This window comes from Stenella coeruleoalba (assembly GCF_951394435.1).
Source record: "Stenella coeruleoalba genome assembly, contig: scaffold_85, whole genome shotgun sequence".
In the NCBI taxonomy this organism is placed as follows: domain Eukaryota; kingdom Metazoa; phylum Chordata; class Mammalia; order Artiodactyla; family Delphinidae; genus Stenella; species Stenella coeruleoalba.
This window is the reverse complement of record NW_027646009.1, coordinates 732,521-758,190: the sequence shown is the minus strand read 5'-3', so window position 1 is coordinate 758,190 and position 25,670 is coordinate 732,521. Positions and strand designations below refer to the sequence as shown.

At 43.9% G+C, this 25,670-nt stretch overlaps 1 long non-coding RNA gene across 12 annotated transcripts in view; it reads right to left on the bottom strand.

Annotated features, from left to right (window-relative positions):
- Positions 1-25,670, bottom strand: part of LOC307181396 — a 531,327-nt gene that overhangs the window by 442,469 nt on the left and 63,188 nt on the right. The window contains exon 4 of one of the 12 annotated variants that reach the window (XR_013826665.1): positions 3,560-3,638. The exons of the other annotated variants lie outside the window; for them this stretch is intronic. This is a non-coding gene — a long non-coding RNA (uncharacterized lncRNA). Of the gene's footprint in view, positions 1-3,559; positions 3,639-25,670 lie in introns of those variants that run through there. 12 annotated transcript variants of the gene reach the window in all.

Here is a 25,670-nt window from a genome sequence, read left to right as displayed (position 1 = left end):
ATACGCCCTTTTTGGCCAACCAAGCAAGCTTGCAAAGGAAATCTGCACTACAATGAAGTCTCACTTCCCCCCGGTCAAAAGGGCCATCTGAAAAAGTGTAAAATCCAGAAAGGCAGGACAGGCCATGGAGAACTGGGAGCCTTGTTATGCTGATGGGCGGGATGTAAATTGCCAACAGAAACTCGGGAGAAGTGTATGGTGTTTCATGAAACATCTAAAAAACAAAGCAACAGAGCCTAGGGCACTTCCACTTATGGTCCTATAGCTTAGGGAAATTAAAATCAAAGAGACACAGCCGCCCGAAAGTTTGGGACACCTCTGGTTACAAGAACCTCGTTTACTGTACAAGTTCACTATCACAAAAAGTGAAAAATGGATAAAGAACTTGTGGTACTTACGTACAATGCAGTATCACTCAGCAATGAAATCTATGTCATCAGGCCCGTAGCAGCATAATGAGTGGATTCAGGTATGATGATTCTAACTGAAATAAGTAACACAGAAAAAGAAACATCATAAGATATCAGTAATACACGGAATGTAAACTTGGCTACACAGGAACTGAATTACAGAACAGAACAGGGTCCCAAAGTTAGAAAACCAACTTATGCTTGCTTAAGGGTAAAGGTGAGTTGGGGTGCTGCATAAAACCAGAGATCAAAATGAGCACAAATAAATTTCCTTAAGCCAAATATGGAATAGACACGAGCTACTCCTTGCTCAACAAAATGGACTCAACACCCCATATTAAACGCCTAAGAATGTATCTGACTAGTAAGTATCTTAAAACCTATGGATTGCTATGTCTCCAAAAGAGAATCAAGCGTGTGTACAGGGGCATAAACGCAGCAGTGATAGGATTGGAGAGGTTCGGTGAGCAAATGAAGACCCTTTGAAGTCATATTGCATGGTACCCATTACACGGGTCTCAACTCTCCAGGTTTAAGGTATTCTTCCTTCAGCTAAAACATGCATGTGGAACCCAAGTATGATCAACCATGTGAACGGGAGACGTGTTCAAATATGTCTCAGTTTTCCCCCCCTGGTACTCGGGTGCAACATTCCAGACGCTTTACTAACACTCTCCCCACTTGGAGAGTCAGCGCCTTTAACCTCCTGTTTGGCCCAGTTTGCAATTTCTGCGGAAGATGAACAGGAATAGCGAGAACCAATGAGAGACTAGCTGGAGGTGTCTGGACGGGCAAATTTAACTCTCATTTCCCACCAGGAAGAGGAAATAACCAAAGGCTCAGCGTGCCATGCCGGAACCAGATTAGGGCGTGAAGCCATCCTGCGGTGTTGCGGCCAGGTCACAAGAAAGCAAGTTGAAGAAAGGAGCTCAGGGGCACTGTAATTCACAAACCTGCAGAGTTATAAATGACAGCTATCGTCCAAAAATAGACTGAAGTAAGGCTGCCAAGAGGACTTGAAAGCGGGGCAGAATTGCAGGAAACCGATTTCAGGAGGTAGACTGGAATTGCATTGAATGCATAGGAAAAGAGGCAGAACGTCCACAATGATGCACTTGGCCAAAAAGGGCGTATGCGTTTTTTCCTGAATATATTCAGGAAAAAACGCATACGCCCTTTTTGGCCAACCAAGCAAGCTTGCAAAGGAAATCTGCACTACAATGAAGTCTCACTTCCCCCCGGTCAAAAGGGCCATCTGAAAAAAGTGTAAAATCCAGAAAGGCAGGACAGGCCATGGAGAACTGGGAGCCTTGTTATGCTGATGGGCGAGATGTAAATTGCCAACAGACACTCGGGAGAATTGTATGGTGTTTCCTGAAAAATCTAAAAAACAAAGCAACAGAGCCTAGGGCACTGCCACTTATGGTCCTATAGCTTAGGGAAATTAAAATCAAAAAGACACAGCCACCCCAAAGTTTGGAACGGCTCTGTTTACAAGAACCTCGTTTACAGTACAAGTTCAACATCGCAGAAAGTGAAAAATGGATAAAGAAGTTGTGGTATTCACTTACAAAGCAATATCACTCAGCAATGAAATCTATGTCATCAGGCCCTTAGCAGCACAATGAGTGGATTCAGGTATGATGATTCTAACTGAAATAAGTCACACAGAAAAAGAAACATCATAAGATATCAGTAATACACGGAATCTAAACTTGGCTACACAGGAACTGAATTCCAAAACAGAACAGGGTCTCAAATTTAGAAAACCAACTTATGCTTGCTTAAGGGTAAAGGTGAGTTGGGGTGCTGCATAAAACCAGAGATTGAAATGAGCACAGATAAAGTTCCTTAAGTCAAATATGGAATAGACAAGAGCTACTCCTTGCTCAACGAAATGGACTCAACACCGCATATTAAATGCCTAAGAATGTACCTGACTAGTAAGTATCGTAAAACCTATGGATTGCTATGTCTCCAAAAGAGAATCAAGCATGTGTACAGGGGCATAAACGCAGCAGTGATAGGATTGGAGAGGTTCGGTGAGCAAATGAAGACCCTTTGAAGTCATATTGCATGGTACCCATTCCACAGGTCTCAACTCTCCAGGTTTAAGGTATTCTTCCTTCAGCTAAAACATGCATGTGGAACCCAAGTATGATCAACCATGTGAACGGGAGACGTGTTCAAATATGTCTCAGTTTTCCTCCCCTGGTACTCGGGTGCAACATTCCAGACGCTTTACTAACACTCTCCCCACTTGGAGCGTCAGCGCCTTTAACCTCCTGTTTGGCCCAGTTTGCAATTTCTGCAGAAGATGAACAGGAATAGCGAGAACCAATGAGAGGCTAGCTGGAGGTGTCTGGACGGGCAAATTTAACTCTCATTTCCCACCACAGAGAGGAAATAACCAAAGGCTCAGCGTGCCGTACCGGAACCAGATTAGGGCCTGAAGCCATCCTGCGGTGTTGCGGCCAGGTCACAAGAAAGCGAGTTGAAGAAAGGAGCTCAGGGGCACTGTAATTCACAAACCTGCAGAGTTATAAATGACAGCTATCGTCCAAAAATAGACTGAAGTAAGGCTGCCAAGAGGACTTGAAAGCGGGGCAGAATTGCAGGAAACCGATTTCAGGAGGTAGACTGGAATTGCATTGAAAGCATAGGAAAAGAGGCAGAATGTCCACAATGATGCACTTGGCCAAAAAGGGCGTATGCGTTTTTTCCTGAATATATTCAGGAAAAAACGCATACGCCCTTTTTGGCCAACCAAGCAAGCTTGCAAAGGAAATCTGCACTACAATGAAGTCTCACTTCCCCCCGGTCAAAAGGGCCATTTGAAAAAAGTGTAAAATCCAGAAAGGCAGGACAGGCCATGGAGAACTGGGAGCCTTGTTATGCTGATGGGCGGGATGTAAATTGCCAAGAACCACTGGGGAGAAGTGTATGGTGTTTCCTGAAACATCTAAAAAACAAAGCAACAGAACCTAGGGCACTTCCACTTATGGTCCTATAGCTTAGGGAAATTAAAATAAAAAAGACACAGCCACCCCAAAGTTTGGAACGGATCTGTTTACAAGAACCTCATTTACAGTACAAGTTCAACATCGCAGAAAGTGAAAAATGGATAAAGAAGTTGTGGTATTTACTTATAAAGCAATATCACTCAGCAATGAAATCTGTGTCATCAGGCCCGTAGCAGCACAATGAGTGGATTCAGGTATGATGATTCTAACTGAAGTAAGTCACACAGAAAAAGAAACATCATAAGATATCACTAATACACGGAATGTAAACTTGTCTACACAGGAACTGAATTCCAAAACAGAACAGGGTCTCAAATTTAGAAAACCAACTTATGCTTGCTTAAGGGGAAAGGTGAGTTGGGGTGCTGCATAAAACCAGAGATCGAAATGAGCACAGATAAAGTTCCTTAAGCCAAATATGGAATAGACAAGAGCTACTCCTTGCTCAACAAAATGGACTCAACACCCCATATTAAACGCCTAAGAATGTACCTGACTAGTAAGTATCTTAAAACCTATGGATTGCTATGTCTCCAAAAGAGAATCAAGCGTGTGTGCAGGGGCATAAACGCAGCAGTGATAGGATTGGAGAGGTTCGGTGAGTAAATGAAGACCCTTTGAAGTCATATTGCATGGTACCCATTCCACGGGTTTCAACTACCCAGGTTTAAGGTATTCTTCCTTCAGCTAAAACATGCATGTGGAACCTAGAGTATGATCAACCATGTGATCGGGAGACGTGTTCAAATATGTCTTAGTTTTCCTCCCCTGGTACTCGGGTGCAACATTCCAGACGCTTTACTAACACTCTCCCCACTTGGAGAGTCAGCGCCTTTAACCTCCTGTTTGGCCCAGTTTGCAATTTCTGCGGAAGATGAACAGGAATAGGGAGAACCAATGAGAGACTAGCTGGAGGTGTCTGGACGGGCAAATTTAACTCTCATTTCCCACCAGGAAGAGGAATTAACCAAAGGCTCAGCATGCCAGGCCGGAACCAGATTAGGGCCTGAAGCCATCCTGCGGTGTTGCGGCCAGGTCACAAGAAAGCGAGTTGAAGAAAGGAGCTCAGGGGCACTGTAATTCACAAACCTGCAGAGTTATAAATGACAGCTATCGTCCAAAAATATACTGAAGTAAGGCTGCCAAGAGGACTTGAAAGCGGGGCAGAATTGCAGGAAACCGATTTCAGGAGGTAGACTGGAATTGCATTGAAAGCAAAGGAAAAGAGGCAGAGCGTCCACAATGATGCACTTGGCCAAAAAGGGCGTATGCGTTTTTTCCTGAATATATTCAGGAAAAAACGCATACGCCCTTTTTGGCCAACCAAGCAAGCTTGCAAAGGAAATCTGCACTACAATGAAGTCTCACTTCCCCCCGGTCAAAAGGGCCATCTGAAAAAAGTGTAAAATCCAGAAAAGCAGGACAGGCCATGGAGAACTGGGAGCCTTGTTATGCTGATGGGCGGGATGTAAATTGCCAACAGACACTCCGGAGAAGTGTATGGTGTTTCCTGAAACATCTGAAAAACAAAGCAACAGAGCCTAGGGCACTTCCACTTATGGTCCTATAGCTTAGGGAAATTAAAATCAAAAAGACACAGCCACCCCAAAGATTGGGACGCCTCTGTTTACAAGAACCTCGTTTACAGTACAAGTTCAACATTGCAGAAAGTGAAAAATGGATAAAGAAGTTGTGGTATTCACTTACAAAGCAATATCACTCAGCAATGAAATCTATGTCATCAGGCCCTTAGCAGCACAATGAGTGGATTCAGGTATGATGACTCTAACTGAAATAAGTCACACAGAAAAAGAAACATCATAAGATATCAGTAATACACGGAATGGAAACTTGGCTACACAGGAACTGAATTACAGAACAGAACAGGGTCTCAAATTTAGAAAACCAACTTATGCTTGCTTAAGGGTAAAGGTGAGTTGGGGTGCTGCATAAAACCAGAGATTGAAATGAGCACAGATAAAGTTCCTTAAGCCAAATATGGAATAGACAAGAGCTACTCCTTGCTCAACGAAATGGACTCAACACCCCATATTAAACGCCTAAGAATGTACGTGACTAGTAAGTATCTTAAAACCTATGGATTGCTATGTCTCCAAAAGAGAATCAAGCATGTGTACAGGGGCATAAACGCAACAGTGATAGGACTGGAGAGGTTCGGTGAGCAAATGAAGACCCTTTGAAGTCATATTGCATGGTACCCATTCCACGGGTCTCAACTCTCCAGGTTTAAGGTATTCTTCCTTCAGCTAAAACATGCATGTGGAACCCAGAGTATGATCAACCGTGTGAACGGGAGACGTGTTCAAATATGTCTCAGTTTTCCTCCCCTGGTACTCGGGTGCAACATTGCAGACGCTTTACTAACACTCTCCCCACTTGGAGAGTAAGTCCCTTTAACCTCTTTTTTGGCCCAGTTTGCAATTTCTGCGGAAGATGAACAGGAATAGGGAGAACCAATGAGAGACTAGTTGGAGGTGTCTGGACGGGCAAATTTAACTCTCATTTCCCACCAGGAAGAGGAAATAACCAAAGGCTCAGCGTGCCGTGCCGGAACCAGATTAGGGACTGAAGCCATCCTGCGGTGTTGCGGCCAGCTCAAAAGAAAGCGAGTTGAAGAAAGGAGCTCAGGGGCACTGTAATTCACAAACCTGCAGAGTTATAAATGACAGCCATCGTCCAAAAATATACTGAAGTAAGGCTGCCAAGAGGACTTGAAAGCAGGGCAGAATTGCAGGAAACCGATTTCAGGAGGTAGACTGGAATTGCATTGAAAGCATAGGAAAAGAGGCAGAACGTCCACAATGATGCACTTGGCCAAAAAGGGCGTATGCGTTTTTTCCTGAATATATTCAGGAAAAAACGCATACGCCCTTTTTGGCCAACCAAGCAAGCTTGCAAAGGAAATCTGCACTACAATGAAGTCTCACTTCCCCCCGGTCAAAAGGGCCATCTGACAAAAGTGTAAAATCCAGAAAGGCAGGACAGGCCATGGAGAACTGGGAGCCTTGTTATGCTGATGGGCGGGATGTAAATTGCCAACAGAAACTCGGGAGAAGTGTATGGTGTTTCCTGAAACATCTAAAAAACAAAGCAACAAAGCCTAGGGCACTTCCACTTATGGTCCTATAGCTTAGGGAAATTAAAATCAAAAAGACACAGCCGCCCGAAAGTTTGGGACGCCTCTGGTTACAAGAACCTCGTTTACTGTACAAGTTCACTATCACAGAAAGTGAAAAATGGATAAAGAACTTGTGGTACTTACGTACAATGCAGTATCACTCAGCAATGAAATCTATGTCATCAGGCCCGTAGCAGCATAATGAGTGGATTCAGGTACGATGATTCTAACTGAAATAAGTCACACAGAAAAAGAAACATCATAAGATATCACTAATACACGGAATGTAAACGTGGCTACACAGGAACTGAATTCCAAAACAGAACAGGGTCTCAAATTTAGAAAATAAACTTATGCTTGCTTAAGGGGAAAGGTGAGTTGGGGTGCTGCATAAAACCAGAGATTGAAATGAGCACAGATAAATTTCCTTAAGCCAAATATGGAATAGACAAGAGCTACTCCTTGCTCAACGAAATGGACTCAACACCCCATATTAAACGCCTAAGAATGTACCTGACTAGTAAGTATCTTAAAACCTATGGATTGCTATGTCTCCAAAAGAGAATCAAGCGTGTGTACAGGGGCATAAACGCAGCAGTGATAGGATTGGAGAGGTTCGGTGAGCAAATGAAGACCCTTTGAAGTCATATTGCATGGTACCCATTACAAGGGTCTCAACTCTCCAGGTTTAAGGTATTCTTCCTTCAGCTAAAACATGCATGTGGAACCCAGAGTATGATCAACCGTGTGAACGGGAGACGTGTTCAAATATGTCTCAGTTTTCCTCCCCTGGTACTCGGGTGCAACATTCCAGACGCTTTACTAACACTCTCCCCACTTGGAGAGTCAGCGCCTTTAACCTCCTGTTTGGCCCAGTTTGCAATTTCTGCGGAAGATGAACAGGAATAGGGAGAACCAATGAGAGACTAGCTGGAGGTGTCTGGACGGGCAAATTTAACTCTCATTTCCCACCAGGAAGAGGAAATAACCAAAGGCTCAGCGTGCCGTGCCGGAACCAGATTAGGGACTGAAGCGATCCTGCGGTGTTGCGGCCAGCTCAAAAGAAAGCGAGTTGAAGAAATGAGCTCAGGGGCACTGTAATTCACAAACCTGCAGAGTTATAAATGACACCCATCGTCCAAACATATACTGAAGTAAGGCTGCCAAGAGGACTTGAAAGCGGGGCAGAATTGCAGGAAACCAATTTCAGGAGGTAGACTGGAATTGCATTGAAAGCATAGGAAAAGAGGCAGAACGTCCACAATGATGCACTTGGCCAAAAAGGGCGTATGCGTTTTTTCCTGAATATATTCAGGAAAAAACGCATACGCCCTTTTTGGCCAACCAAGCAAGCTTGCAAAGGAAATCTGCACTACAATGAAGTCTCACTTCCCCCCGGTCAAAAGGGCCATCTGAAAAAAGTGTAAAATCCAGAAAGGCAGGACAGGCCATGGAGAACTGGGAGCCTTGTTATGCTGATGGGCGGGATGTAAATTGCCAACAGAAACTCCGGAGAAGTGTATGGTGTTTCCTGAAACATCTAAAAAACAAAGCAACAGAGCCTAGGGCACTTCCACTTATGGTCCTATAGCTTAGGGAAATTAAAATCAAAGAGACACAGCCGCCCAAAAGTTTGGGACGCCTCTGGTTACAAGAACCTCGTTTACTGTACAAGTTCACTATCACAAAAAGTGAAAAATGGATAAAGAAGTTGTGGTATTTACTTACAAAGCAATATCACTCAGCAATGAAATCTATGTCATCAGGCCCCTAGCATCACAATGAGTGGATTCAGGTATGATAATTCTAACTGAAATAAGTCACACAGAAAAAGAAACATCATAAGATATCAGTAATACACGGAATCTAAACTTGGCTACACAGGAACTGAATTACAGAACAGAACAGGGTCTCAAATTTAGAAAACCAACTTATGCTTGCTTAAGGGGAAAGGTGAGTTGGGGTGCTGCATAAAACCAGAGATTGAAATGAGCACAGATAAAGTTCCTTAAGTCAAATATGGAATAGACAAGAGCTACTCCTTGCTCAACGAAATGGACTCAACACCGCATATTAAATGCCTAAGAATGTACCTGACTAGTAAGTATCGTAAAACCTATGGATTGCTATGTCTCCAAAAGAGAATCAAGCATGTGTACAGGGGCATAAACGCAGCAGTGATAGGATTGGAGAGGTTCGGTGAGCAAATGAAGACCCTTTGAAGTCATATTGCATGGTACCCATTCCACAGGTCTCAACTCTCCAGGTTTAAGGTATTCTTCCTTCAGCTAAAACATGCATGTGGAACCCAAGTATGATCAACCATGTGAACGGGAGACGTGTTCAAATATGTCTCAGTTTTCCTCCCCTGGTACTCGGGTGCAACATTCCAGACGCTTTACTAACACTCTCCCCACTTGGAGAGTCAGCGCCTTTAACCTCCTGTTTGGCCCAGTTTGCAATTTCTGCGGAAGATGAACAGGAATAGCGAGAACCAATGAGAGACTAGCTGGAGGTGTCTGGACCTGCAAATTTAACTCTCATTTCCCACCAGGAAGAGGAATTAACCAAAGGCTCAGCGTGCCGTGCCGGAACCAGATTAGGGCCTGAAGCCATCCTGCGGTGTTGCGGCCAGGTCACAAGAAAGCGAGTTGAAGAAAGGAGCTCAGGGGCACTGTAATTCACAAACCTGCAGAGTTATAAATGACAGCTATCGTCCAAAAATAGACTGAAGTAAGGCTGCCAAGAGGACTTGAAAGCGGGGCAGAATTGCAGGAAACCGATTTCAGGAGGTAGACTGGAATTGCATTGAAAGCATAGGAAAAGAGGCAGAACGTCCACAATGATGCACTTGGCCAAAAAGGGCGTATGCGTTTTTTCCTGAATATATTCAGGAAAAAACGCATACGCCCTTTTTGGCCAACCAAGCAAGCTTGCAAAGGAAATCTGCACTACAATGAAGTCTCACTTCCCCCCGGTCAAAAGGGCCATCTGAAAAAAGTGTAAAATCCAGAAAGGCAGGACAGGCCATGGAGAACTGGGAGCCTTGTTATGCTGATGGGCGGGATGTAAATTGCCAACAGACACTCGGGAGAAGTGTATGGTGTTTCCTGAAACATCTAAAAAACAAAGCAACAGAGCCTAGGGCACTGCCACTTATGGTCCTATAGCTTAGGGAAATTAAAATCAAAAAGACACAGCCACCCCAAAATTTGGATCGGCTCTGTTTATAAGAACCTCGTTTACAGTACAAGTTCAACATCGCAGAAAGTGAAAAATGGATAAAGAAGTTGTGGTATTTACTTACAAAGCAATATCACTCAGCAATGAAATCTGTGTCATCAGGCCCGTAGCAGCACAATGAGTGGATTCAGGTATGATGATTCTAACTGAAATAAGTCACACAGAAAAGAAACATCATAAGATATCAGTAATACACGGAATGTAAACTTGGCTACACAGGAACTGAATTACACAACAGAACAGGGTCTCAAATTTAGAAAACCAACTTATGCTTGCTTAAGGGGAAAGGTGAGTTGGGGTGCTGCATAAAACCAGAGATTGAAATGAGCACAGATAAATTTCCTTAAGCCAAATATGGAATAGACAAGAGCTACTCCTTGCTCAACGAAATGGACTCAACACCGCATATTAAACGCCTAAGAATGTACCTGACTAGTAAGTATCTTAAAACCTATGGATTGCTATGTCTCCGAAAGAGAATCAAGCATGTGTACAGGGGCATAAACGCAGCAGTGATAGGATTGGAGAGGTTCGGTGAGCAAATGAAGACCCTTTGAAGTCATATTGCATGGTACCCATTACACGGGTCTTAACTCTCCAGGTTTAAGGTATTCTTCCTTCAACTAAAACATGCATGTGGAACCCAAGTATGATCAACCATGTGAACGGGAGACGTGTTCAAATATGTCTCAGTTTTCCTCCCCTGGTACTCGGGTGCAACATTCCAGACGCTTTACTAACACTCTCCCCACTTGGAGAGTCAGCGCCTTTAACCTCCTGTTTGGCACAGTTTGCAATTTCTGCGGAAGATGAACAGGAATAGTGAGAACCAATGAGAGGCTAGCTGGAGGTGTCTGGACGGGCAAATTTAACTCTCATTTCCCACCAGGAAAAGGAAATAACCAAAGGCTCAGCGTGCCGTGCCGGAACCAGATTAGGGCCTGAAGCCATCCTGCGGTGTTGCGGCCAGGTCACAAGAAAGCAAGTTGAAGAAAGGAGCTCAGGGGCACTGTAATGCACAAACCTGCAGAGTTATAAATGACAGCTATCGTCCAAAAATAGACTGAAGTAAGGCTGCCAAGAGGACTTGAAAGCGGGGCAGAATTGCAGGAAACCGATTTCAGGAGGTAGACTGGAATTGCATTGCAAGCATAGGAAAAGAGGCAGAACGTCCACAATGATGCACTTGGCCAAAAAGGGCGTATGCGTTTTTTCCTGAATATATTCAGGAAAAAACGCATACGCCCTTTTTGGCCAACCAAGCAAGCTTGCAAAGGAAATCTGCACTACAATGAAGTCTCACTTCCCCCCGGTCAAAAGGGCCATCTGAAAAAAGTGTAAAATCCAGAAAGGCAGGACAGGCCATGGAGAACTGGGAGCCTTGTTATGCTGATGGGCGGGATGTAAATTGCCAACAACCACTCGGGAGAAGTGTATGGTGTTTCCTGAAACATCTAAAAAACAAAGCAACAGAACCTAGGGCACTTCCACTTATGGTCCTATAGCTTAGGGAAATTAAAATCAAAAAGACACAGCCACCCCAAAGTTTGGAACGGCTCTGTTTACAAGAACCTCGTTTACAGTACAAGTTCAACATCGCAGAAAGTGAAAAATGGATAAAGAAGTTGTGGTATTTACTTACAAAGCAATATCACTCAGCAATGAAATCTGTGTCATCAGGCCCTTAGCAGCACAATGAGTGGATTCAGGTATGATGATTCTAACTGAAGTAAGTCACACAGAAAAAGAAACATCATAAGATATCAGTAATACACGGAATGTAAACTTGGCTACACAGGAACTGAATTACAGAACAGAACAGGGTCTCAAATTTAGAAAACCAACTTATGCTTGCTTAAGGGTAAAGGTGAGTTGGGGTGCTGCATAAAACCAGAGATTGAAATGAGCACAGATAAAGTTCCTTAAGTCAAATATGGAATAGACAAGAGCTACTCCTTGCTCAACGAAATGGACTCAACACCGCATATTAAACGCCTAAGAATGTACCTGACTAGTAAGTATCTTAAAACCTATGGATTGCTATGTCTCCGAAAGAGAATCAAGCATGTGTACAGGGGCATAAACGCAGCAGTGATAGGATTGGAGAGGTTCGGTGAGCAAATGAAGACCCTTTGAAGTCATATTGCATGGTACCCATTCCACGGGTTTCAACTACCCAGGTTTAAGGTATTCTTCCTTCAGCTAAAACATGCATGTGGAACCTAGAGTATGATCAACCATGTGATCGGGAGACGTGTTCAAATATGTCTCAGTTTTCCTCCCCTGGTACTCGGGTGCAACATTCCAGACGCTTTACTAACACTCTCCCCACTTGGAGAGTCAGTCCCTTTAACCTCCTGTTTGGCCCAGTTTGCAATTTCTGCGGAAGATGAACAGGAATAGCGAGAACCAATGAGAGGCTAGCTGGAGGTGTCTGGACGGGCAAATTTAACTCTCATTTCCAACCAGGAAGAGGAATTAACCAAAGGCTCAGCATGCCGGGCCGGAACCAGATTAGGGCCTGAAGCCATCCTGCGGTGTTGCGGCCAGGTCACAAGAAAGCGAGTTGAAGAAAGGAGCTCAGGAGCACTGTAATTCACAAACCTGCAGAGTTATAAATGACAGCTATCGTCCAAAAATAGACTGAAGTAAGGCTGCCAAGAGGACTTGAAAGCGGGGCAGAATTGCAGGAAACCGATTTCAGGAGGTAGACTGGAATTGCATTGAAAGCATAGGAAAAGAGGCAGAACGTCCACAATGATGCACTTGGCCAAAAAGGGCGTATGCGTTTTTTCCTGAATATATTCAGGAAAAAACGCATACGCCCTTTTTGGCCAACCAAGCAAGCTTGCAAAGGAAATCTGCACTACAATGAAGTCTCACTTCCCCCCGGACAAAAGGGCCATCTGAAAAAAGTGTAAAATCCAGAAAGGCAACAGGCCATTGAGAACTGGGAGCCTTGTTATGCTGATGGGCGGCATGTAAATTGCCAACAGACACTTGGGAGAAGTGTATGGTGTTTCCTGAAACATCTAAAAAACAAAGCAACAGAGCCTAGGGCACTTCCACTTATGGTCCTATAGCTTAGGGAAATAAAAATCAAAAAGACACAGCCACCCCAAAGTTTGGAACGGCTCTGTTTACAAGAACCTCGTTTACAGTACAAGTTCAACATCGCAGAAAGTGAAAAATGGATAAAGAAGTTGTGGTATTCACTTACAAAGCAATATCACTCAGCAATGAAATCTATGTCATCAGGCCCTTAGCAGCACAATGAGTGGATTCAGGTATGATGATTCTAACTGAAGTAAGTCACACAGGAAAAGAAACATCATCAGATATCAGTAATACACGGAATGTAAACTTGGCTACACAGGAACTGAATTACAGAACAGAACAGGAACTCAAATTTAGAAAAACAACTTATGCTTGCTTAAGGGTAAAGGTGAGTTGGGGTGCTGCATAAAACCAGAGATTGAAATGAGCACAGATAAAGTTCCTTAAGTCAAATATGGAATAGACAAGAGCTACTCCTTGCTCAACGAAATGGACTCAACACCGCATATTAAACGCCTAAGAATGTACCTGACTAGTAAGTATCTTAAAACCTATGGATTGCTATGTCTCTGAAAGAGAATCAAGCATGTGTACAGGGGCATAAACGCAGCAGTGATAGGATTGGAGAGGTTCGGTGAGCAAATGAAGACCCTTTGAAGTCATATTGCATGGTACCAATTACACGGGTCTCAACTCTCCAGGTTTAAGGTATTCTTCCTTCAGCTAAGACATGCATGTGGAACCCAAGTATGATCAACCATGTGATCGGGAGACGTGTTCAAATATGTCTCAGTTTTCCTCCCCTGGTACTCGGGTGCAACATTCCAGACGCTTTACTAACACTCTCCCCACTTGGAGAGTCAGTCCCTTTAACCTCCTGTTTGGCCCAGTTTGCAATTTCTGTGGAAGATGAACAGGAATAGCGAGAACCAATGAGAGGCTAGCTGGAGGTGTCTGGACGGGCAAATTTAACTCTCATTTCCCACCAGGAAGAGGAATTAACCAAAGGCTCAGCGTGCCGTGCCGGAACCAGATTAGGGCCTGAAGCCATCCTGCGGTGTTGCGGCCAGCTCAAAAGAAAGCGAGTTGAAGAAAGGAGCTCAGGGGCACTGTAATTCACAAACCTGCAGAGTTATAAATGATAGCTATCGTCCAAAAATAGACTGAAGTAAGGCTGCCAAGAGGACTTGAAAGCGGGGCAGAATTGCAGGAAACCGATTTCAGGAGGTAGACTGGAATTGCATTGAAAGCATAGGAAAAGAGGCAGAACGTCCACAATGATGCACTTGGCCAAAAAGGGCGTATGCGTTTTTTCCTGAATATATTCAGGAAAAAACGCATACGCCCTTTTTGGCCAACCAAGCAAGCTTGCAAAGGAAATCTGCACTACAATGAAGTCTCACTTCCCCCCGGTCAAAAGGGCCATCTGAAAAAAGTGTAAAATCCAGAAAGGCAGGACAGGCCATGGAGAACTGGGAGCCTTGTTATGCTGATGGGCGGGATGTAAATTGCCAACAACCACTCGGGAGAAGTGTATGGTGTTTCCTGAAACATCTAAAAAACAAAGCAACAGAACCTAGGGCACTTCCACTTATGGTCCTATAGCTTAGGGAAATTAAAATCAAAAAGACACAGCCACCCCAAAGTTTGGAACGGCTCTGTTTACAAGAACCTCGTTTACAGTACAAGTTCAACATCGCAGAAATTGAAAAATGGATAAAGAAGTTGTGGTATTTACTTACAAAGCAATATCACTCAGCAATGAAATCTGTGTCATCAGGCCCTTAGCAGCACAATGAGTGGATTCAGGTATGATGATTCTAACTGAAGTAAGTCACACAGAAAAAGAAACATCATAAGATATCAGTAATACACGGAATGTAAACTTGGCTACACAGGAACTGAATTACAGAACAGAACAGGGTCTCAAATTTAGAAAACCAACTTATGCTTGCTTAAGGGGAAAGGTGAGTTGGGGTGCTGCATAAAACCAGAGATTGAAATGAGCACAGATAAAGTTCCTTAAGTCAAATATGGAATAGACAAGAGCTACTCCTTGCTCAACGAAATGGACTCAACACCGCATATTAAACGCCTAAGAATGTACCTGACTAGTAAGTATCTTAAAACCTATGGATTGCTATGTCTCCGAAAGAGAATCAAGCATGTGTACAGGGGCATAAACGCAGCAGTGATAGGATTGGAGAGGTTCGGTGAGCAAATGAAGACCCTTTGAAGTCATATTGCATGGTACCCATTACACGGGTCTTAACTCTCCAGGTTTAAGGTATTCTTCCTTCAGCTAAAACATGCATGTGGAACCCAAGTATGATCAACCATGTGAACGGGAGACGTGTTCAAATATGTCTCAGTTTTCCTCCCCTGGTACTCGGGTGCAACATTCCAGACGCTTTACTAACACTCTCCCCACTTGGAGAGTCAGCGCCTTTAACCTCCTGTTTGGCCCAGTTTGCAATTTCTGCGGAAGATGAACAGGAATAGCGAGAACCAATGAGAGACTAGCTGGAGGTGTCTGGACGGGCAAATTTAACTCTCATTTCCCACCAGGAAGAGGAAATAACCAAAGGCTCAGCGTGCCATGCCGGAACCAGATTAGGGCCTGAAGCCATCCTGCGGTGTTGCGGCCAGCTCACAAGAAAGCGAGTTGAAGAAAGGAGCTCAGGGGCACTGTAATTCACAAACCTGCAGAGTTATAAATGACAGCTATCGTCCAAAAATAGACTGAAGTAAGGCTGCCAAGAGGACTTGAAAGCGGGGCAGAATTGCAGGAAACCGATTTCAGGAGGTAGACTGGAATTGCATTGAAAGCATAGGAAAAGAGGCAGAACGTCCACAATGATGCACTTGGCTAAAAAGGGCGTATGCGTTTTTTCCTGAATATATTCAGGAAAAAACGCATACGCCCTTTTTGGCCAACCAAGCAAGCTTGCAAAGGAAATCTGCACTACAATGAAGTCTCACTTCTCCCCGGTCAAAAGGGCCATCTGAAAAAAGTGTAAAATCCAGAAAGGCAGGACAGGCCATGGAGAACTGGGAGCCTTGTTATGCTGATGGGCGGGATGTAAATTGCCAACAACCAATCGGGAGAAGTGTATGGTGTTTCCTGAAACATCTAAAAAACAAACAACAGAGCCTAGGGCACTTCCACTTATGGTCCTATAGCTTAGGGAAATAAAAATCAAAAAGACACAGCCACCCCAAAGTTTGGAACGGCTCTGTTTACAAGAACCTCGTTTACAGTACAAGTTCAACATCGCAGAAAGTGAAAAATGGATAAAGAAGTTGTGGTATTCACTTACAAAGCAATATCACTCAGCAATGAAATCTATGTCATCAGGCCCTTAGCAGCACAATGAGTGGATTCAGGTATGATGATTCTAACTGAAGTAAGTCACACAGAAAAAGAAACATCATCAGATATCAGTAATACACGGAATGTAAACTTGGCTACACAGGAACTGAATTACAGAACAGAACAGGAACTCAAATTTAGAAAAACAACTTATGCTTGCTTAAGGGTAAAGGTGAGTTGGGGTGCTGCATAAAACCAGAGATTGAAATGAGCACAGATAAAGTTCCTTAAGTCAAATATGGAATAGACAAGAGCTACTCCTTGCTCAACGAAATGGACTCAACACCGCATATTAAACGCCTAAGAATGTACCTGACTAGTAAGTATCTTAAAACCTATGGATTGCTATGTCTCCGAAAGAGAATCAAGCATGTGTACAGGGGCATAAACGCAGCAGTGATAGGATTGGAGAGGTTCGGTGAGCAAATGAAGACCCTTTGAAGTCATATTGCATGGTACAAATTACACGGGTCTCAACTCTCCAGGTTTAAGGTATTCTTCCTTCATCTAAGACATGCATGTGGAACCCAAGTATGATCAACCATGTGATCGGGAGACGTGTTCAAATATGTCTCAGTTTTCCTCCCCTGGTACTCGGGTGCAACATTCCAGACGCTTTACTAACACTCTCCCCACTTGGAGAGTCAGTCCCTTTAACCTCCTGTTTGGCCCAGTTTGCAATTTCTGCGGAAGATGAACAGGAATAGCGAGAACCAATGAGAGGCTAGCTGGAGGTGTCTGGACGGGCAAATTTAACTCTCATTTCCCACCAGGAAGAGGAATTAACCAAAGGCTCAGCGTGCCGTGCCGGAACCAGTTTAGGGCCTGAAGCCATCCTGCGGTGTTGCGGCCAGCTCAAAAGAAAGCGAGTTGAAGAAAGGAGCTCAGGGGCACTGTAATTCACAAACCTGCAGAGTTATAAATGACAGCTATCGTCCAAAAATAGACTGAAGTAAGGCTGCCAAGAGGACTTGAAAGCGGGGCAGAATTGCAGGAAACCGATTTCAGGAGGTAGACTGGAATTGCATTGAAAGCATAGGAAAAGAGGCAGAACGTCCACAATGATGCACTTGGCCAAAAAGGGCGTATGCATTTTTTCCTGAATATATTCAGGAAAAAACGCATACGCCCTTTTTGGCCAACCAAGCAAGCTTGCAAAGGAAATCTGCACTACAATGAAGTCTCACTTCCCCCCGGTCAAAAGGGCCATCTGAAAAAAGTGTAAAATCCAGAAAGGCAGGACAGGCCATGGAGAACTGGGAGCCTTGTTATGCTGATGGGCGGGATGTAAATTGCCAACAACCACTCGGGAGAAGTGTATGGTGTTTCCTGAAACATCTAAAAAACAAAGCAACAGAACCTAGGGCACTTCCACTTATGGTCCTATAGCTTAGGGAAATTAAAATCAAAAAGACACAGCCACCCCAAAGTTTGGAACGGCTCTGTTTACAAGAACCTCGTTTACAGTACAAGTTCAACATCGCAGAAAGTGAAAAATGGATAAAGAAGTTGTGGTATTCACTTACAAAGCAATATCACTCAGCAATGAAATCTATGTCATCAGGCCCTTAGCAGCACAATGAGTGGATTCAGGTATGATGATTCTAACTGAAATAAGTCACACAGAAAAAGAAACATCATAAGATATCAGTAATACACGGAATGGAAACTTGGCTACACAGGAACTGAATTACAGAACAGAACAGGGTCTCAAATTTAGAAAAACAACTTATGCTTGCTTAAGGGTAAAGGTGAGTTGGGGTGCTGCATAAAACCAGAGATTGAAATGAGCACAGATAAAGTTCCTTAAGCCAAATATGGAATAGACAAGAGCTACTCCTTGCTCAACGAAATGGACTCAACACCGCATATTAAACGCCTAAGAATATACCTGACTTGTAAGTATCTTAAAACCTATGGATTGCTATGTCTCCGAAAGAGAATCAAGCATGTGTACAGGGGCATAAACGCAGCAGTGATAGGATTGGAGAGGTTCGGTGAGCAAATGAAGACCCTTTGAAGTCATATTGCATGGTACCCATTCCACGGGTTTCAACTACCCAGGTTTAAGGTATTCTTCCTTCAGCGAAAACATGCATATGGAACCTAGAGTATGATCAACCATGTGATCGGGAAACGTGTTCAAATATGTCTCAGTTTTCCTCCCCTGGTACTCGGGTGCAACATTCCAGACGCTTTACTAACACTCTCCCCACTTGGAGAATCAGTCCCTTTAACCTCCTGTTTGGCCCAGTTTGCAATTTCTGCGGAAGATGAACAGGAATAGCGAGAACCAATGAAAGGCTAGCTGGAGGTGTCTGGACGGGCAAATTTAACTCTCATTTCCCACCAGGAAGAGGAATTAACCAAAGGCTCAGCGTGCCGGGCCGGAACCAGATTAGGGCCTGATGCCATCCTGCGGTGTTGCGGCCAGGTTACAAGAAAGCGAGTTGAAGAAAGGAGCTCAGGGGCACTGTAATTCACAAACCTGCAGAGTTATAAATGACAGCTATCGTCCAAAAATAGACTGAAGTAAGGCTGCCAAGAGGACTTGAAAGCAGGGCAGAATTGCAGGAAACCGATTTCAGGAGGTAGACTGGAATTGCATTGCAAGCATAGGAAAAGAGGCAGAACGTCCACAATGATGCACTTGGCCAAAAAGGGCGTATGCGTTTTTTCCTGAATATATTCAGGAAAAAACGCATACGCCCTTTTTGGCCAACCAAGCAAGCTTGCAAAGGAAATCTGCACTACAATGAACTCTCACTTCCCCCCGGTCAAAAGGGCCATCTGAAAAAAGTGTAAAATCCAGAAAGGCAACAGGCCATTGAGAACTGGGAGCCTTGATATGCTGATGGGCGGGATGTAAATTGCCAACAGACACTCGGGAGAAGTGTATGGTGTTTCCTGAAACATCTAAAAAACAAAGCAACAGAGCCTAGGGCACTTCCACTTATGGTCCTATAGCTTAGGGAAATAAAAATCAAAAAGACACAGCCACCCCAAAGTTTGGAACGGCTCTGTTTACAAGAACCTCGTTTACAGTACAAGTTCAACATCGCAGAAAGTGAAAAATGGATAAAGAAGTTGTGGTATTTACTTACAAAGCAATATCACTCAGCAATGAAATCTGTGTCATCAGGCCCTTAGCAGCACAATGAGTGGATTCAGGTATGATGATTCTAACTGAAGTAAGTCACACAGAAAAAGAAACATCATAAGATATCAGTAATACACGGAATGTAAACTTGGCTACACAGGAACTGAATTACAGAACAGAACAGGGTCTCAAATTTAGAAAAACAACTTATGCTTGCTTAAAGGTAAAGGTGAGTTGGGGTGCTGCATAAAACCAGAGATTGAAATGAGCACAGATAAAGTTCCTTAAGCCAAATATGGAATAGACAAGAGCTACTCCTTGCTCAACGAAATGGACTCAACACCGCATATTAAACGCCTAAGAATGTACCTGACTAGTAAGTATCTTAAAACCTATGGATTGCTATGTCTCCGAAAGAGAATCAAGCATGTGTACAGGGGCATAAACGCAGCAGTGATAGGTTTGGAGAGGTTCGGTGAGCAAATGAAGAACCTTTGAAGTCATATTGCATGGTACCCATTCCACGGGTTTCAACTACCCAGGTTTAAGGTATTCTTCCTTCAGCTAAAACATGCATGTGGAACCTAGAGTATGATCAACCATGTGATCGGGAGACGTGTTCAAATATGTCTCAGTTTTCCTCCCCTGGTACTCGGGTGCAACATTCCAGACGCTTTACTAACACTCTCCCCACTTGGAGAGTCAGTCCCTTTAACCTCCTGTTTGGCCCAGTTTGCAATTTCTGCGGAAGATGAACAGGAATAGCGAGAACCAATGAGAGGCTAGCTGGAGGTGTCTGGACGGGCAAATTTAACTCTCATTTCCCACCAGGAAGAGGAATTAACCAAAGGCTCAGCATGCCGGGCCGGAACCAGATTAGGGCCTGAAGCCATCCTGTGGTGTTGCGGCCAGGTCACAAGAAAGCGAGTTGAAGAAAGGAGCTCAGGAGCACTGTAATTCACAAACCTGCAGAGTTATAAATGACAGCTATCGTCCAAAAATAGACTGAAGTAAGGCTGCCAAGAGGACTTGAAAGCAGGGCAGAATTGCAGGAAACCGATTTCAGGAGGTAGACTGGAATTGCATTGAAAGCATAGGAAAAGAGGCAGAACGTCCACAATGATGCACTTGGCCAAAAAGGGCGTATGCGTTTTTTCCTGAATATATTCAGGAAAAAACGCATACGCCCTTTTTGGCCAACCAAGCAAGCTTGCAAAGGAAATCTGCACTACAATGAAGACTCACTTCCCCCCGGACAAAAGGGCCATCTGAAAAAAGTGTAAAATCCAGAAAGGCAACAGGCCATTGAGAACTGGGAGCCTTGTTATGCTGATCGGCGGCATGTAAATTGCCAACAGACACTTGGGAGAAGTGTATGGTGTTTCCTGAAACATCTAAAAAACAAAGCAACAGAGCCTAGGGCACTTCCACTTATGGTCCTATAGCTTAGGGAAATAAAAATCAAAAAGACACAGCCACCCCAAAGTTTGGAACGGCTCTGTTTACAAGAACCTCGTTTACAGTACAAGTTCAACATCACAGAAAGTGAAAAATGGATAAAGAAGTTGTGGTATTCACTTACAAAGCAATATCACTCAGCAATGAAATCTATGTCATCAGGCCCTTAGCAGCACAATGAGTGGATTCAGGTATGATGATTCTAACTGAAATAAGTCACACAGAAAAAGAAACATCATAAGATATCAGTAATACACGGAATGGAAACTTGGCTACACAGGAACTGAATTACAGAACAGAACAGGGTCTCAAATTTAGAAAACCAACTTATGCTTGCTTAAGGGTAAAGGTGAGTTGGGGTGCTGCATAAAACCAGAGATTGAAATGAGCACAGATAAAGTTCCTTAAGCCAAATATGGAATAGACAAGAGCTACTCCTTGCTCAACGAAATGGACTCAACACCGCATATTAAACGCCTAAGAATATACCTGACTTGTAAGTATCTTAAAACCTATGGATTGCTATGTCTCCGAAAGAGAATCAAGCATGTGTACAGGGGCATAAACGCAGCAGTGATAGGATTGGAGAGGTTCGGTGAGCAAATGAAGACCCTTTGAAGTCATATTGCATGGTACCCATTCCACGGGTTTCAACTACCGAGGTTTAAGGTATTCTTCCTTCAGCGAAAACATGCATATGGAACCTAGAGTATGATCAACCATGTGATCGGGAAACGTGTTCAAATATGTCTCAGTTTTCCTCCCCTGGTACTCGGGTGCAACATTCCAGACGCTTTACTAACACTCTCCCCACTTGGAGAATCAGTCCCTTTAACCTCCTGTTTGGCCCAGTTTGCAATTTCTGCGGAAGATGAACAGGAATAGCGAGAAGCAATGAAAGGCTAGCTGGAGGTGTCTGGACGGGCAAATTTAACTCTCATTTCCCACCAGGAAGAGGAATTAACCAAAGGCTCAGCGTGCCGGGCCGGAACCAGATTAGGGCCTGATGCCATCCTGCGGTGTTGCGGCCAGGTCACAAGAAAGCGAGTTGAAGAAAGGAGCTCAGGGGCACTGTAATTCACAAACCTGCAGAGTTATAAATGACAGCTATCGTCCAAAAATACACTGAAGTAAGGCTGCCAAGAGGACTTGAAAGCGGGGCAGAATTGCAGGAAACCGATTTCAGGAGGTAGACTGGAATTGCATTGCAAGCATAGGAAAAGAGGCAGAACGTCCACAATGATGCACTTGGCCAAAAAGTGCGTATGCGTTTTTTCCTGAATATATTCAGGAAAAAACGCATACGCCCTTTTTGGCCAACCAAGCAAGCTTGCAAAGGAAATCTGCACTACAATGAAGTCTCACTTCCCCCCGGTCAAAAGGGCCATCTGAAAAAAGTGTAAAATCCAGAAAGGCAACAGGCCATTGAGAACTGGGAGCCTTGTTATGCTGATGGGCGGGATGTAAATTGCCAACAGACACTTGGGAGAAGTGTATGGTGTTTCCTGAAACATCTAAAAAACAAAGCAACAGAGCCTAGGGCACTTCCACTTATGGTCCTATAGCTTAGGGAAATAAAAATCAAAAAGACACAGCCACCCCAAAGTTTGGAACGGCTCTGTTTACAAGAACCTCGTTTACAGTACAAGTTCAACATCGCAGAAAGTGAAAAATGGATAAAGAAGCTGTGGTATTCACTTACAAAGCAATATCACTCAGCAATGAAATCTATGTCATCAGGCCCTTAGCAGCACAATGAGTGGATTCAGGTATGATGATTCTAACTGAAATAAGTCACACAGAAAAAGAAACATCATAAGATATCAGTAATACACGGAATGGAAACTTGGCTACACAGGAACTGCATTACAGAACAGAACAGGGTCTCAAATTTAGAAAAACAACTTATGCTTGCTTAAGGGTAAAGGTGAGTTGGGGTGCTGCATAAAACCAGAGATTGAAATGAGCACAGATAAAGTTCCTTAAGCCAAATATGGAATAGACAAGAGCTACTCCTTGCTCAACGAAATGGACTCAACACCGCATATTAAACGCCTAAGAATATACCTGACTTGTAAGTATCTTAAAACCTATGGATTGCTATGTCTCCGAAAGAGAATCAAGCATGTGTACAGGGGCATAAACGCAGCAGTGATAGGATTGGAGAGGTTCGGTGAGCAAATGAAGACCCTTTGAAGTCATATTGCATGGTACCCATTCCACGGGTTTCAACTACCCAGGTTTAAGGTATTCTTCCTTCAGCTAAAACATGCATATGGAACCTAGAGTATGATCAACCATGTGATCGGGAGACGTGTTCAAATATGTCTCAGTTTTCCTCCCCTGGTACTCGGGTGCAACATTCCAGACGCTTTACTAACACTCTCCCCACTTGGAGAGTCAGTCCCTTTAACCTCCTGTTTGGCCCAGTTTGCAATTTCTGCGGAAGATGAACAGGAATAGCGAGAACCAATGAGAGGCTAGCTGGAGGTGTCTGGACGGGCAAATTTAACTCTCATTTCCCACCAGGAAGAGGAATTAACCAAAGGCTCAGCGTGCCGGGCCGGAACCAGATTAGGGCCTGAAGCCATCCTGCGGTGTTGCGGCCAGGTCACAAGAAAGCAAGTTGAAGAAAGGAGCTCAGGGGCACTGTAATTCACAAACCTGCAGAGTTATAAATGACAGCTATCGTCCAAAAATAGACTGAAGTAAGGCTGCCAAGAGGACTTGAAAGCGGGGCAGAATTGCAGGAAACCGATTTCAGGAGGTAGACTGGAATTGCATTGCAAGCATAGGAAAAGAGGCAGAACGTCCACAATGATGCACTTGGCCAAAAAGGGCGTATGCGTTTTTTCCTGAATATATTCAGGAAAAAACGCATACGCCCTTTTTGGCCAACCAAGCAAGCTTGCAAAGGAAATCTGCACTACAATGAAGTCTCACTTCCCCCCGGTCAAAAGGGCCATCTGAAAAAAGTGTACAATCCAGAAAGGCAGGACAGGCCATGGAGAACTGGGAGCCTTGTTATGCTGATGGGCGGGATGTAAATTGCCAACAGACACTCGGGAGAAGTGTATGGTGTTTCCTGAAACATCTAAAAAACAAAGCAACAGAGCCTAGGGCACTGCCACTTATGGTCCTATAGCTTAGGGAAATTAAAATCAAAAAGACACAGCCACCCCAAAGTTTGGAACGCCTCTGTTTACAAGAACCTCGTTTACAGTACAAGTTCAACATCGCAGAAAGTGAAAAATGGATAAAGAAGTTGTGGTATTTACTTACAAAGCAATATCACTCAGCAATGAAATCTGTGTCATCAGGCCCTTAGCAGCACAATGAGTGGATTCAGGTATGATGATTCTAACTGAAGTAAGTCACACAGAAAAAGAAACATCATAAGATATCAGTAATACACGGAATGTAAACTTGGCTACACAGGAACTGAATTACAGAACAGAACAGGGTCTCAAATTTAGAAAAACAACTTATGCTTGCTTAAGGGTAAAGGTGAGTTGGGGTGCTGCATAAAACCAGAGATTGAAATGAGCACAGATAAAGTTCCTTAAGTCAAATATGGAATAGACAAGAGCTACTCCTTGCTCAACGAAATGGACTCAACACCGCATATTAAACGCCTAGGAATGTACCTGACTAGTAAGTATCTTAAAACCTATGGATTGCTATGTCTCTGAAAGAGAATCAAGCATGTGTACAGGGGCATAAACGCAGCAGTGATAGGATTGGAGAGGTTCGGTGAGCAAATGAAGACCATTTGAAGTCATATTGCATGGTATCCATTACACGGTTCTTAACTCTCCAGGTTTAAGGTATTCTTCCTTCAGCTAAAACATGCATGTGGAACCCAAGTATGATCAACCATGTGAACGGGAGACGTGTTCAAATATGTCTCAGTTTTCCTCCCCTGGTACTCGGGTGCAACATTCCAGACGCTTTACTAACACTCTCCCCACTTGGAGAGTCAGCGCCTTTAACCTCCTGTTTGGCCCAGTTTGCAATTTTTGCGGAAGATGAACAGGAATAGCGAGAACCAATGAGAGGCTAGCTGGAGGTGTCTGGACGGGCAAATTTAACTCTCATTTCCCACCAGGAAGAGGAATTAACCAAAGGCTCAGCATGCCGGGCCGGAACCAGATTAGGGCCTGAAGCCATCCTGCGGTGTTGCGGCCAGGTCACAAGAAAGCGAGTTGAAGAAAGGAGCTCAGGGGCACTGTAATTCACAAACCTGCAGAGTTATAAATGACAGCTATCGTCCAAAAATAGACTGAAGTAAGGCTGCCAAGTGGACTTGAAAGCGGGGCACATTTGCAGGAAACCGATTTCAGGAGGTAGACTGGAATTGCATTGAAAGCATAGGAAAAGAGGCAGAACGTCCACAATGATGCACTTGGCCAAAAAGGGCGTATGCGTTTTTTCCTGAATATATTCAGGTAAAAACGCACACGCGCTTTTTGGCCAACCAAGCAAGCTTGCAAAGGAAATCTGCACTACAATGAAGTCTCACTTCCCTCCGGTCAAAAGGGCCATCTGAAAAAAGTGTAAAATCCAGAAAGGCAACAGGCCATGGAGAACTGGGAGCCTTGTTATGCTGATGGGCGGGATGTAAATTGCCAACAGACACTCGGGAGAAGTGTATGGTGTTTCCTGAAACATCTAAAAAACAAAGCAACAGAGCCTAGGGCACTGCCACTTATGGTCCTATAGCTTAGGGAAATTAAACTCAAAAAGACACAGCCACCCCAAAGTTTGGAACGGCTCTGTTTACAAGAACCTCGTTTACAGTACAAGTTCAACATCGCAGAAAGTGAAAAATGGATAAAGAAGTTGTGGTATTCACTTACAAAGCAAT